The 11,232-nt window shown below is 42.9% G+C and overlaps 1 protein-coding gene across 5 annotated transcripts in view; it reads right to left on the reverse strand.

Annotated features, from left to right (window-relative positions):
• GALNT1 (polypeptide N-acetylgalactosaminyltransferase 1) overlaps positions 1 to 9,671 on the reverse strand; it is a 125,746-nt gene extending 116,075 nt beyond the window's left edge. For 3 of the 5 annotated variants that reach the window (XM_082416118.1, XM_082416114.1, XM_082416116.1), the window contains exon 1: positions 9,530 to 9,671. The gene's annotated coding sequence lies outside the window, so the exon portion shown is untranslated. The remainder of the gene's footprint in view (positions 1 to 9,529) is intronic. The other 2 variants (XM_082416115.1, XM_082416117.1) reach the window with 1 other exon arrangement.
• Positions 9,672 to 11,232: the final 1,561 nt, after the last annotated feature.

Genomic DNA, 11,232 nt, shown 5'->3' on the forward strand with positions numbered 1-11,232 from the left:
GTAACAAGGCACCCCAACCCCATCCACACTAGACTGGTGCTAAGGAGGCCAAGTAGGGAGCCCAGGCTTTTATCCATGTCAGCTGGTAACAAGGCACCCTTCCACATCATGTCCCCTGAGGATCCTGAACCTCTAACCCCATCTGACAGTAACAAAACACTCTACTTCTTGGGTCGAGGGAGGCCAAGTGGGGAGGCTGTACTTCTAATTCCTCCTAGCAATAACAAGGTAGCACCACATGCCACCCCTACCCCTGCTGGAGTGGTGTCAAAAAAAAGCCAGCTAAAACAAAGGCTTAAATAAGATCCAGAATTTCATAGAATATGAAAATTTCCAAGTTTTAATAAAAAAAAAACAAAAAGACACTCACCATACCAAAAGCCAGGATGCCCTCAAACTAAATGAAAAAGACATTAATAGATACCAACGCCAACATGACAGAGATGTCAGAATTATCTGAGAATGATTATAATGCAGCTGTGACAGAAATGCTTCAACAAGAAATTTCAAAATAAATAAATAAAAACAAATAAATAACCTCAACAAAGAAACAGAAGATACAAATAAAAACAAAATGGAAATTTTAGAGCTGAAAAATACTGAAATGAAAAGCTAAGTTGATGAACTCAACAGCAGAATGGAAGGGACAAAGAAACTGGAAGATACAAAAACAGAAATTACTCAAACTGAACAACAGAAAGAAATAAACTAAAGAAAATTGACAGCCTTAGGAACCTGTGGGACCATAACAAAAGATCTAACATTCAAGTCATCAGAGTCTTGAAAAGAAAGAAAGTTTGCTGAAAAAGCACTTGCACTCAGGAAATAATGGTGAAAACTTCCCAAATTTGGAAAGAGACACAAACCTACAGGTTCAGGAAGCTGAGTGAATGCAAACAGGATAAACCCAAAGAAATCCAAACCAACATTTATCACAATTAAATTTCTAAAAACTAAAAATAAAGAAAAAATCCTGAGGACAGTGTTAGATAAAAGACACTTTAACTACAGAAGAAAAACTATTCAGACAGTGGATTTCTCATCAGAAACCATGGAGGCCAGAGGTAAGTGGTACAACATTTTTCAACTGCTGAAAGAAAAGATCAACACAATCCTATATCCAAAGAAAATATCCTTCAGGAATGAAGAGCAAATCAAGTCATCCCCAAATGAAGGAAAACAAAGAAAATATGTCGCCAGCAGGCATACCCTTAAGAATGGCTAAAGGAAGTTCTTAAAAACAAAAAAGAAATGATAAGAGAAGGAATCTTGACACATCAAGAGAAAACACAGTAAGCAAAAATACAGATAAATAGGCTTTCCTTATCCCCTTGAGTTTACTCATTTATGTTTGTGAAAGCAAAAACTATAACACAGTGTCTAGTGTACTTGTAAATGTTTTTAAAAGAAATAAATACAATTGTATTAAAATGTGGGCGGGTAAAGGGATGTATAGGGAAGTAAGGTTTCTGTGCTTCATCTGAACAGGAAAAATGATGACACCACTAGACAATGATTAGCCAGGTATATATAATGTAATACCTAAATCAACCAGTAAAAATACTTTTAATTTAAAAAAACTATACAAAGAAATACACTCAAAAACACTAATAAATTAAAATGGAATTGTAAAAAAAAAAAAAAAGCTCAAGTAACCCACAGGAAGCTGGGAGGAGGAGCAGTGGGGGAATACCCAGAGAAACAAAATACAGAGGGAATAAACAAAAAATTAAATGGCAGACTTAAGCTCTAACAGATCAATAATAACATTCATTGTAAATGGTCTAAATGCATCAATGAAAAAGACAAAGATTGCTAGAATCAACTAAAAAACATGATCCAACTATATGCTGTCTACAAGACACTTAATTCAAACATAACAGTTTAGGCAGGTTGAAAGGAAAAGAATGGAAAAGGATATATCATTCAAACAAAGGAAAGCAATCAAAGGAAAAAGAAAAGTAGCAGCTATGTTAATATCAGATAAAAGTAGAATTCAGAGCAAAGAGAATTACTAGAGACAGAGAAGGACATTATGTAGTGACAGAAAGTGTCAACCCACCACGAAAACACAGCAACCTTAAATGTGTATGCAGCAGAGAGCTGCAAAATATGTAAAGCTGAAAACTGATATAACCTAAAAGGAGAAACAGACAAATCCACAAATATAGTTGAGACTTCAACATCCCTCTCTCAAGAGTTGATAGAATACCTAGGCAGAAAACCAGCAAGGGTATAGAAGAACTCAACAACACTATCAACCAACAGAATGTAATCAACATATATGAAACATTTATAAAACACTCCACTCAACAGCAGAAAACACATTCTAATCAAGTGTCCACAGAACATATACCAAGATAGACTATATTTTAAGCCATAAAACAATCCTAAACACATTTAAAAGAACTGAAACATACAGAGTGTATTCTCCAACCACAACAGAATCGAAGTAAAAACCAAAAACAGAAAGGTAACAGGAAAATCTCCAAACACCTGGAAACTAGACAACACACTTCTAAATAATCCATGGGTCAAAGAAGTCTCAGAGAAATAAAAACATATATTGAACTGAGTGAAAATAAAAATAAAACAGAATTTGTGGGACACAGCTAAAACAGTGCTTAGAGGAAAATTTATACTGCTAAATGCCCCCATGAATATAAATGCAAAAAGTCCTCAACAAAATATTAGTAAATAGAATTCAGCAAAATATAAAAGGGATAATACACCATGGCCAAGTGGGGTTTATTCCAGGAATGCAAGGCTGGCTCAATTAAAAATCAATCAAAATAATCCATCATACCAATAGGCTAAAGAAAAAAATTACATGACCATATAAAGATCAATGCGCAAAAAGCACTTAATGAAATTCAACACCCATTCATGACAAAAACTTTCAGAGAGACAGAAACAGAAGGGAACGTCCTCAACTTGATGAAGAGCATCTAGAAAAACCCTACAGTTAACACTATACATAACACTGTGTAGTATAAGTACCTGACAATTAGCTTTTTTGATTGTACAATGTAAATGCCTGACATTAAGCTTTTGATGTCCCAGGCATCCAGTTCAAAGACATCCATCTTGAATAAACACATTGCCAGCTACACAGCTAGATAAAGAGCCATGCCGCCCCACCCATAAAGTTACGTTTTTTTGTTTATGTTTTTCTTTAAGAGAGCTCTAGTCATTAGATAACTGACCATTTGACAGCTTGCTTTTTCCTTCCTGTGCCCTAATTCCTGCTCTTATGTCTTACATTCACCAATAAAGAGAGAACCCACAAAACCCTAGGCCCCTCACCACCAACCCCAAAAAAAGCAGAAACCCAGGTCTGCACTCTTTACCCACAACCTCGTTGTGTGGCCTCAGGCATGCCATGTACCCTCCTCCAGGACCTGTAATAAGCCTTTTTTTTTCAAACTTCCCTTATGGTTGTTGCAGAGGTGTGTCTTACAATCACTGTAAGAGCACAAGGGCCAGTCCAGACACAAAACTGTCTCCAGACGGGGAAATGTCTGTGTGGGGGCTCACCACAGGCCCAGGTGAGTGCCAGTCATTTCTAGCCAATAGCATCACTATGGACTGGCAGAGACTAACCCAAAACATAGTGAAAGACTGAATGCTTTCTCCCTAAGATCAGAAACAAGGCAATAACGTCCTCTCCTATTATTCTTATTAGACATAGTACTAGAAGTTTTCGCCAGTGCAATCAGGCAGGAAGAGGAAGTAGACAGCATGCAGATTGAAAAGGAAGAAATAAAACTGCCCCTATGTAGACAAGACATGGTTGTCTACTTAGAAAGTCTCAAGGAATCTACAGAAAAACTCCTAGAACTAAAAAATGGGTTCCGCAAGACTGCAGGATACAAGATCAACATAAGAAAGTTAATACTTCTCTCTACTAGCAATAAACACATTGACACCAAAATTTAAAATACAATACCATTTTTTTAACAACTTTATTGGAGTATAATTGCTTTACAATGTTGTCTTAGTTTCTACTTTACAACAAAGTGAATCAGCTATACATGTACATATATCCCCATATCCCCTCCCTCTTGTGTCCCCCTCCCACCCTCCCTAACCCACCCCTCTAGGTGGTCACAAAGTACAGAGCTGATCTCCCTGTGGTATGTGGCTGCTTCCCACTAGCTATCGATTTTACATTTGGTAGTGTATATATGTCCATGCCACTCTCTCACTTCGTCCCAGCTTACCCTTCCCCCTCTCCGTGTCCTCAAGTCCATTCTCTACGTCTGCGTCTTTATTCCTGTCCTGCCCCTAGGTTCTTCAGAACCATTTTTTTTTTAGATTCCATATATGTTAGATACGGTATTTGTTTTTCTCTTTCTGACTTACTTCACTCTGTATGACAGACTCTAGGTCCATCCACCTCACTACAAATAACTCAATCTCGTTTCTTTTTACGGCTGAGTAATATTCCATTGTATATATGTGCCACACCTTCCTTATCTATTCATCTGTCTATGGACACTTAGGTTGCTTCCATGTCCTGGCTATTGTAAATAGTGCTGCAGTGAACATTGTGGTTCATGACTCTTTTTGAACTACGGTTTTCTCAGGGTATATGCCCAGTAGTGGGAATGCTGGGTCATATGGGAGTTCTACTTTTAGTTTTTTAAGGAACCTCCATACTGTTCTCCATAGTGGCTGTATCAATTTACATTCCCACCAACAGTGCAAGAGGGTTCCCTTTTCTCCACACCCACTCCAGCATTTGTTTGTAGATTTTTTGATGATGGCCATTCTGACTGGTGTGAGGTGATACCTCATTGTAGTTTTGATTTGCATTTCTCTAATGATTAGTGGTGTTGAGCATCCTTTCATGTGTTTGTTGGCAATCTGCATATCTTCTTTGGAGAAATGTCTATTTAGGTCTTCTGCCCATTTTTGATTTGGGTTGTTTGTTTTTTTTGATAATGAGCTGCATGAGTTGCTTGTAAAATACAATACCATTTTCAATTGTTCAAAATACAAATACTTATATGTAAATCTAACAAAAACCCAACAAAATCTAACAAAACATAGACTTGTATGATAAAACTACACAATGCTAATGAAAGAAATCAAAGATCTAAATAAATGGAGAGACATACCATGTTCATAGATTGGAAGAGACAACAGAGTAAGACATCAATTCTCCCCAAATTGATATACAGTTCTAATGCAATTCCTATCAAAATTCCAGTAAGATTTTTTTATAAATATAAACAAGATTATTCTACAATTCATATGGATAGGCAAAGGAAAGAACAGTTAATACAATTCTGAAAAAGAATGAAGTGGAAGGAATCATTCTACACCTACTTAAGACTTATTATATTGCACAGTAACCAAGACTGTACAATACTGGTGGAGGGACAGACACATAGATCAATGGAACAGAGAACCCAGAAGTAAACGCATACAAGTATACCCAACCGATTTTTTTTACAGATATAAAAGCAATTCAATGGAGGAAACAATGTTGCCTTTTCAACCAATGGTGCTATAATAGCCAAACCTGGAAACAACAAATGTCCTTCAACAGGTAAATGGTTAAAAGAACCATAAAAGTACATCCATACTATGAAATACTACTCAGCAATAAAAAGGAAGCAACTATTGATACACCCAATACCTCGATGAGTCTCCAGAGAATTATGCTGGGGGGGGGGGGCGTGGGGGGCAAAAGCCAATTCCAAAAAGTACTTACTATATGACTCCATGTATAAAACATTCTTAAAAGGACAAAATTATAGAAATGGAGAACAGATTAGTGATTGTCAGGACTTAAGGAGTGGATGGAACTGGGAGGGAAGAGGGTATGGCTATAACAGAACAACACGCAGAAACCCTGTGCTGATGGAAATGTTCTGTATCTTGACTATATCAATGACACTCTCATGGGTCTGATATTGCACTACAGTTTTACATGATACCACTGGGAGCAACTGGGTAAAGGGTACATGGGATCTTTCAGAATTATTTCTTGTAACTGCATGTGGATCTACAATTATGCCACCAAAAAAAGTTTAATTTAAAAAAGCCCAGAGTTTGGGCTTTTTGAGCACTAGCTGTCCCTAACTCCTTGCTTGGTGCCCTGAAATAAATGCTGCACTTTCTTTCATCACTCACACACACACAAAAGCCCAAAACTGGACCTTCACTCACTACTCTAAGATTCATCACCCAAATGTTAACACTTCAGAATAGATCTACCTTCTTAACAACTCTTTATTAATTCTGGCTTTGTGGTGGACTGCGGACACATAGATATAAACGTAAAATATTATCCGTACCCTCAAACACCATAAACTCAAGTAGAGTGACAAACACAGGCATAAATCAACAGTGAAAGACTTCATAAAGGAGATGAGATTTGAGCAAATCCTTGAACAAGAGGTAGCACTTACACAAGTGGAAGTGGAGATGGGGATGTCTTGGGAAGAAGAAATCATATGTAAAGACTCGGAGCTAAAAATAAACACAGTGCCTATGAAGAAAGGGGCGTGTGTGTTGTGAAATAACAAAAAGATGGAGTAAGCAGTGTGGGGGTAACAATGGAAGGTCCCCAAAAGCTGGCGCAAGGAATGCAAATGACAGAAGACTTCCTTACCAACCCAGCCAACCAAAAGCAAGCAGCTCCCCACCACCACACAAACACAGTCTCTCCAGCACCCTTTACCTTTTCTTTCTAGCACTCATCACAAGTTTAATTATTATGTACTTACCTGCATGTTTATCTAATGCTGTCCAACCCCAGTTATCTTGAGTACCTAGCGCTGGGACTGGCACACAATAAGCGCCCAGTAAATATTAACTGAGTCAATGAACAAACAGTAAGTATTCACTTCTAGTTCCCCTCTATGCAGTTGCCCCAGTCTTCTTTCCTGCATTATCCGTCACTCCGTGCGTCATGGTCCCTCTCTGACCCACTGCCTCTTTTAGCTAATCTCTCCTTTTTCCTAGCTCCTCCACCTCAGCCCAGCTCTTAACCCATCATAAAAAACTCAGTATATTTTAAAATAGTGGTTCACATTTGCAATGTTGTAACACACTTCTGAATCTCAAACAATTAAGAACTGTATCCCAAGAATCTGTTACTGAAAACAAAGCACTACAGTTGTAAGTTGTTACAGAAGCATAATAGATGTATATATTACATAAACAGACAAATACCAGCAGAAATAGCTATTCCTGTCAGGGTCTTACTTTCCTGAATATGAGAGCCTTTTCCCAGTATTAGATGATCCTAACTGGTCTGTGGAAAGCTGCCCACTGAAGACAGCCAGGACAGTACTCCTCAAGGCTACCAAAGTTACACAAAACAAGGAAAACTGAGAAACTGCCACAGACCAAAGACTAAGGAATCATGATGACTAAATGCAATGTGGTGCAGTGTGGTACCCTGGACAGGATTCTGGAACAGAAAGAGGATATTAATGGGAAAATTGGTGAAATCCAAATAAAGTCTGGAATTTAGTTTTTAAAAAATAATATATATACACATATACATATGTATGTGGCACTAAGATATGATTAAGATTCAAATTTATAAATATTATTTTATATTATTAAAAAGAGAAAGAGATAGGGCATGCAAGGGAACCACGAAATGAAACTCAGGCCAGGGTAGCTGGGGCTTAGAGCTGAAAAACTACACATAGATCTACCTTCATTTTGATTCTGGTCCTATGCTCTTACCCGCTGCCCTGAATATTACCTTGCCTGAATTGCTTGGGATTAACTAGTTTTGACTTCTGAACAGGCTCATTAATATACTCAAGAAGCATTTATTGAGTGCCTACTGCTTACCAAGCACTGTGCAGTCTTTGAAGATACATGGCTGGAAAAGAAAGACAAAATCTCTGCTCTCATAAAGCTGACACTCTACTACAGAAGCCAGGCATTTAACAAGTATTTGTGTAAATGATGAGTGTTCCCAAGGCATTCAAAGTTGGCTTAAGAGCCCTACCAAACAATCCATCAGGACACTTGTTAAACCCAAATAAGGCCTTCAGTATGAAAACAAATCACTTGAGATCTGAGATCTATCACCTGTGACCTGTTAAATCACTTTAACAGACACTCATTCAGTTGATGTGGCTTGGGACCTGAGATTCTGCATTTCTTCCAAACTCCCAGGCGACAGAGATGCTGCCGCTGGTTCACGAACCACACTTTGCATTAGCAAAGCACTGAAGGTACCACGGAAACATCCCTTAAACTATCATGTAAAATGCAAGCTCCATGAAGCCGAGGACATTTTGCCTCTCCTATTCACCATACTATACCCAGGACTTAAAACTATGCCTCATAGACAGATGGCACTCAACAAATATTTACTGAATAAGCCAATGGATATATGGTCTAAACAAGTGCTGTTCAATAGTAACCACCGGTCACATTTGGCTACTGAACACTTGTAATGTGGCTAGTGAATTTTCAAAACTTTAATTTTAATTAATTTAAATAGCCACACGTGGTTAGTGGCTACCACAATGGACAACCCAAGTCCAGACACAGATGTAATGTAAAGAGCACTGGATTAATAAGACCTAGGTGTGAATCCCAACTCTGCTGCTTAGCTTGCGCCCTATGAAGTTACAGCTTCTTAGGGCCTCAACTTCATTTGTGAAATGAGGACAAAATACCCACCCATCCCACCCCACCCTCTCAGAGTTCTTGACAAGAATTATTATAGATCAATGTGTTGATATTAAGCATAACGTATGATCTCTGCCCTCCAGAAACAGTTCACAATCACAAAGACTACTCTTGACCATTGCCCACACTTGGCAGAAAATGCCAAGCCCGTCTGGTTAGCTTAGCGGCTCTGTGAATGAGGCCAAGGTCACAAGTTCGGAGGAGGGGGACCTTCACTTAGCAAGGTTGACTAGGTAAGAGAGGCAATGACACTGCAAATCATCACAATTCCTGGCAAATCTTTAAATGGGCATTGCATTGATTATGGATGAGTAAATGACATTTCATTCATTCATTCTTCCAGGAAGCTGTACTACATTACCTAACGCCTGCTATTTCCCATCCACAGACGTCTGCTAATTCAGGGCCGGGTCCTCTTCGCGGGTAGTGGGCCGGAAGCCCCCAACCCGGGCTGCCCGTGTGTCCTCCCCTCCCGCGTCGCGCCGGCCGGACGGGGGTCAGCCTGGCACCGCGGCTCCAAGTACCACACCGCCGGACCGAACCCAGGAGCCATATTTAGCTGTATTTTGGTCAATAAAACAAACTTCCGTCTTCTAAAGAAAAACGGTTCTAACTCAATGTCAAACTAGGACGGAAACTCGCTTCTCGCCGCAGCGGCCAACCAGAGACGCCGCGTGTCCAGCAGCCCCCGAGTCCCCGACCCGGACCCCGCGCCCAGCGTGCCCGCGCCCCGGCCGCGCCGGCCACAAAGGGACGGGAGACGCGGACGCGGCCGGGCCTCCTCCTCCTCCTCCCCCGGCCCCGCGTCAGCCGCCGCGGCTCCGGGACGGCCTGGGCGCGGGCGGACACTCACCTCGGTCCGCGCGCGCGGCGGCGGCGGCGGCGGCGGCGGGCGCTCCTCGGAGCCGGCCCGGGCGGTCGCGGCGCGGTCCCGCGGGCCGCAGCGCGGGCGCTACTCTCGGGCCGCCGTCCGCCGCGCCGCCTCCTCGACCACTGCCGGCGGCTCCCCCGGCGGGCGGGCGGGCCCGACGCGGGCCCCGCCTCCGCCGCGCCTGCCCCCTCCTCCGCGCGGGGCCTCGCGGGCTCGGCGCGCTACTCCGGGCCACCCCGCATGCTGCTGCCGCCGCCGCTACCTCTCACTCGGGACCGCCTCAGCACGGCGGTCCGGGGCCGCAGGGCCGCCCACGCAGGCCGCTTGGGCGCGGTCCTCTCGCTCGCGGCGTGCTGGTGGCGGCGGCGGCCCGTGCGGCTGCGCGGGGGAGGCGGGGGCGCCGCGCGCTCACCCGGATGCGGCGCCCCCGCCCCTGCGGCGAGCCCACCTCGGGGCCGCGGCGCTTTCCTCGGGGCCGTGAAGGTTCCGGCTTCTCGGCGCCTCTACCTCTGCCTGTCCCACCCGCGGCGAGGCGCGGAACCCGGGCGCCGGAGCGAGGGCCTCCGGGCGGCGCTGCCGGTTCTGTCCCGGGCGGGAGCCTGGGTCTGCGACGGGCTCGGCCGTGAGGTCCGGGCCGGGTGGTCTCCACCTGAACCTGTACACGGACAAAGGGGCTGCCGCCGCAAGTGAAGTACAGCTCGGGCCGTTTCACGTCGAGCAGGTCGCGGGGTGGGAGGAAAGGACGGTGCCCTCACCGCGCCGACGAGATCTTCGGATCGATCCCGGGGCCGAGGCCAGGGCTGTTCCTGACCCGCGAGCGGTCGACGAGTACTCGGAGCTGGAGGACGGTCAGCGGCCCCTTGGTCTGGCCGAGCTGAGCGCTGCGCCCGGCGACGGGGATGCAGGAGGTCCAGGACCCAGGGTGGGCGGCGAGAGGGGAGGCCACCGACCGGCAAAGCCGGAAGAGGCAGCCAGGCCTTGGGGGACAAAAACAACCCCGGCCCCCGCAGGATAGGGGCTGTTTAGGGCAGTGTCTCCCACGTAGTTCTGAGAGGGGCCCTTCCACTGTGCCCCCTTGGGAAACACTCTTCCTTGGCACTAATTCCAGTACCTAGCCGTACCTTAACCTGAAGAGAAGACGCAGCCTGGTCCTCTGTCACTCACTAGGCATGACCAACTGTTCTTTTAATAAATTTTCTACTTGAATCATTCAGAGGTTTTTGTGTTTTGCTTGCCAGCGATGAAACTAATGTTTATAATATTTAAATGGTCCCATTTTTATATTTTAAATAAAGGTATGTTCGCAGAAAGAACCAAAAGGCTGGAAGCAAATAATGTTACTGAAGATTATCTGTGAAATTTTACTATCCTATTTTGTGCTTATCTACATTTTCCAAGTATTCTAAAATAAAAGTTAAAAGTTGCTTTTTAAAAGTACTTACATAATATTTTGAAACAAAGTGAATCATGATTGGCCTGTTAATGTACCACAAGGGAACTTCACTTTGAAGTTTGTATCTTTTTAAAAAATAACCGTGTTAAGGAAAAAAAAAAGATTTTTTTGTATCTTGGGGAAAAAAAGATTTGCAAATCGTATATCTGATAAAGCACTTGTATTCAGAATATATAAAGAACTCTTATAACTTAATAAGACTAATAATTGAATTTTAAATGGACAAAAGAAT

The sequence above is a fragment of the Balaenoptera physalus genome, assembly GCF_965194825.1.
Source record: "Balaenoptera physalus genome assembly, chromosome: 12".
Lineage (NCBI taxonomy): Eukaryota > Metazoa > Chordata > Mammalia > Artiodactyla > Balaenopteridae > Balaenoptera > Balaenoptera physalus.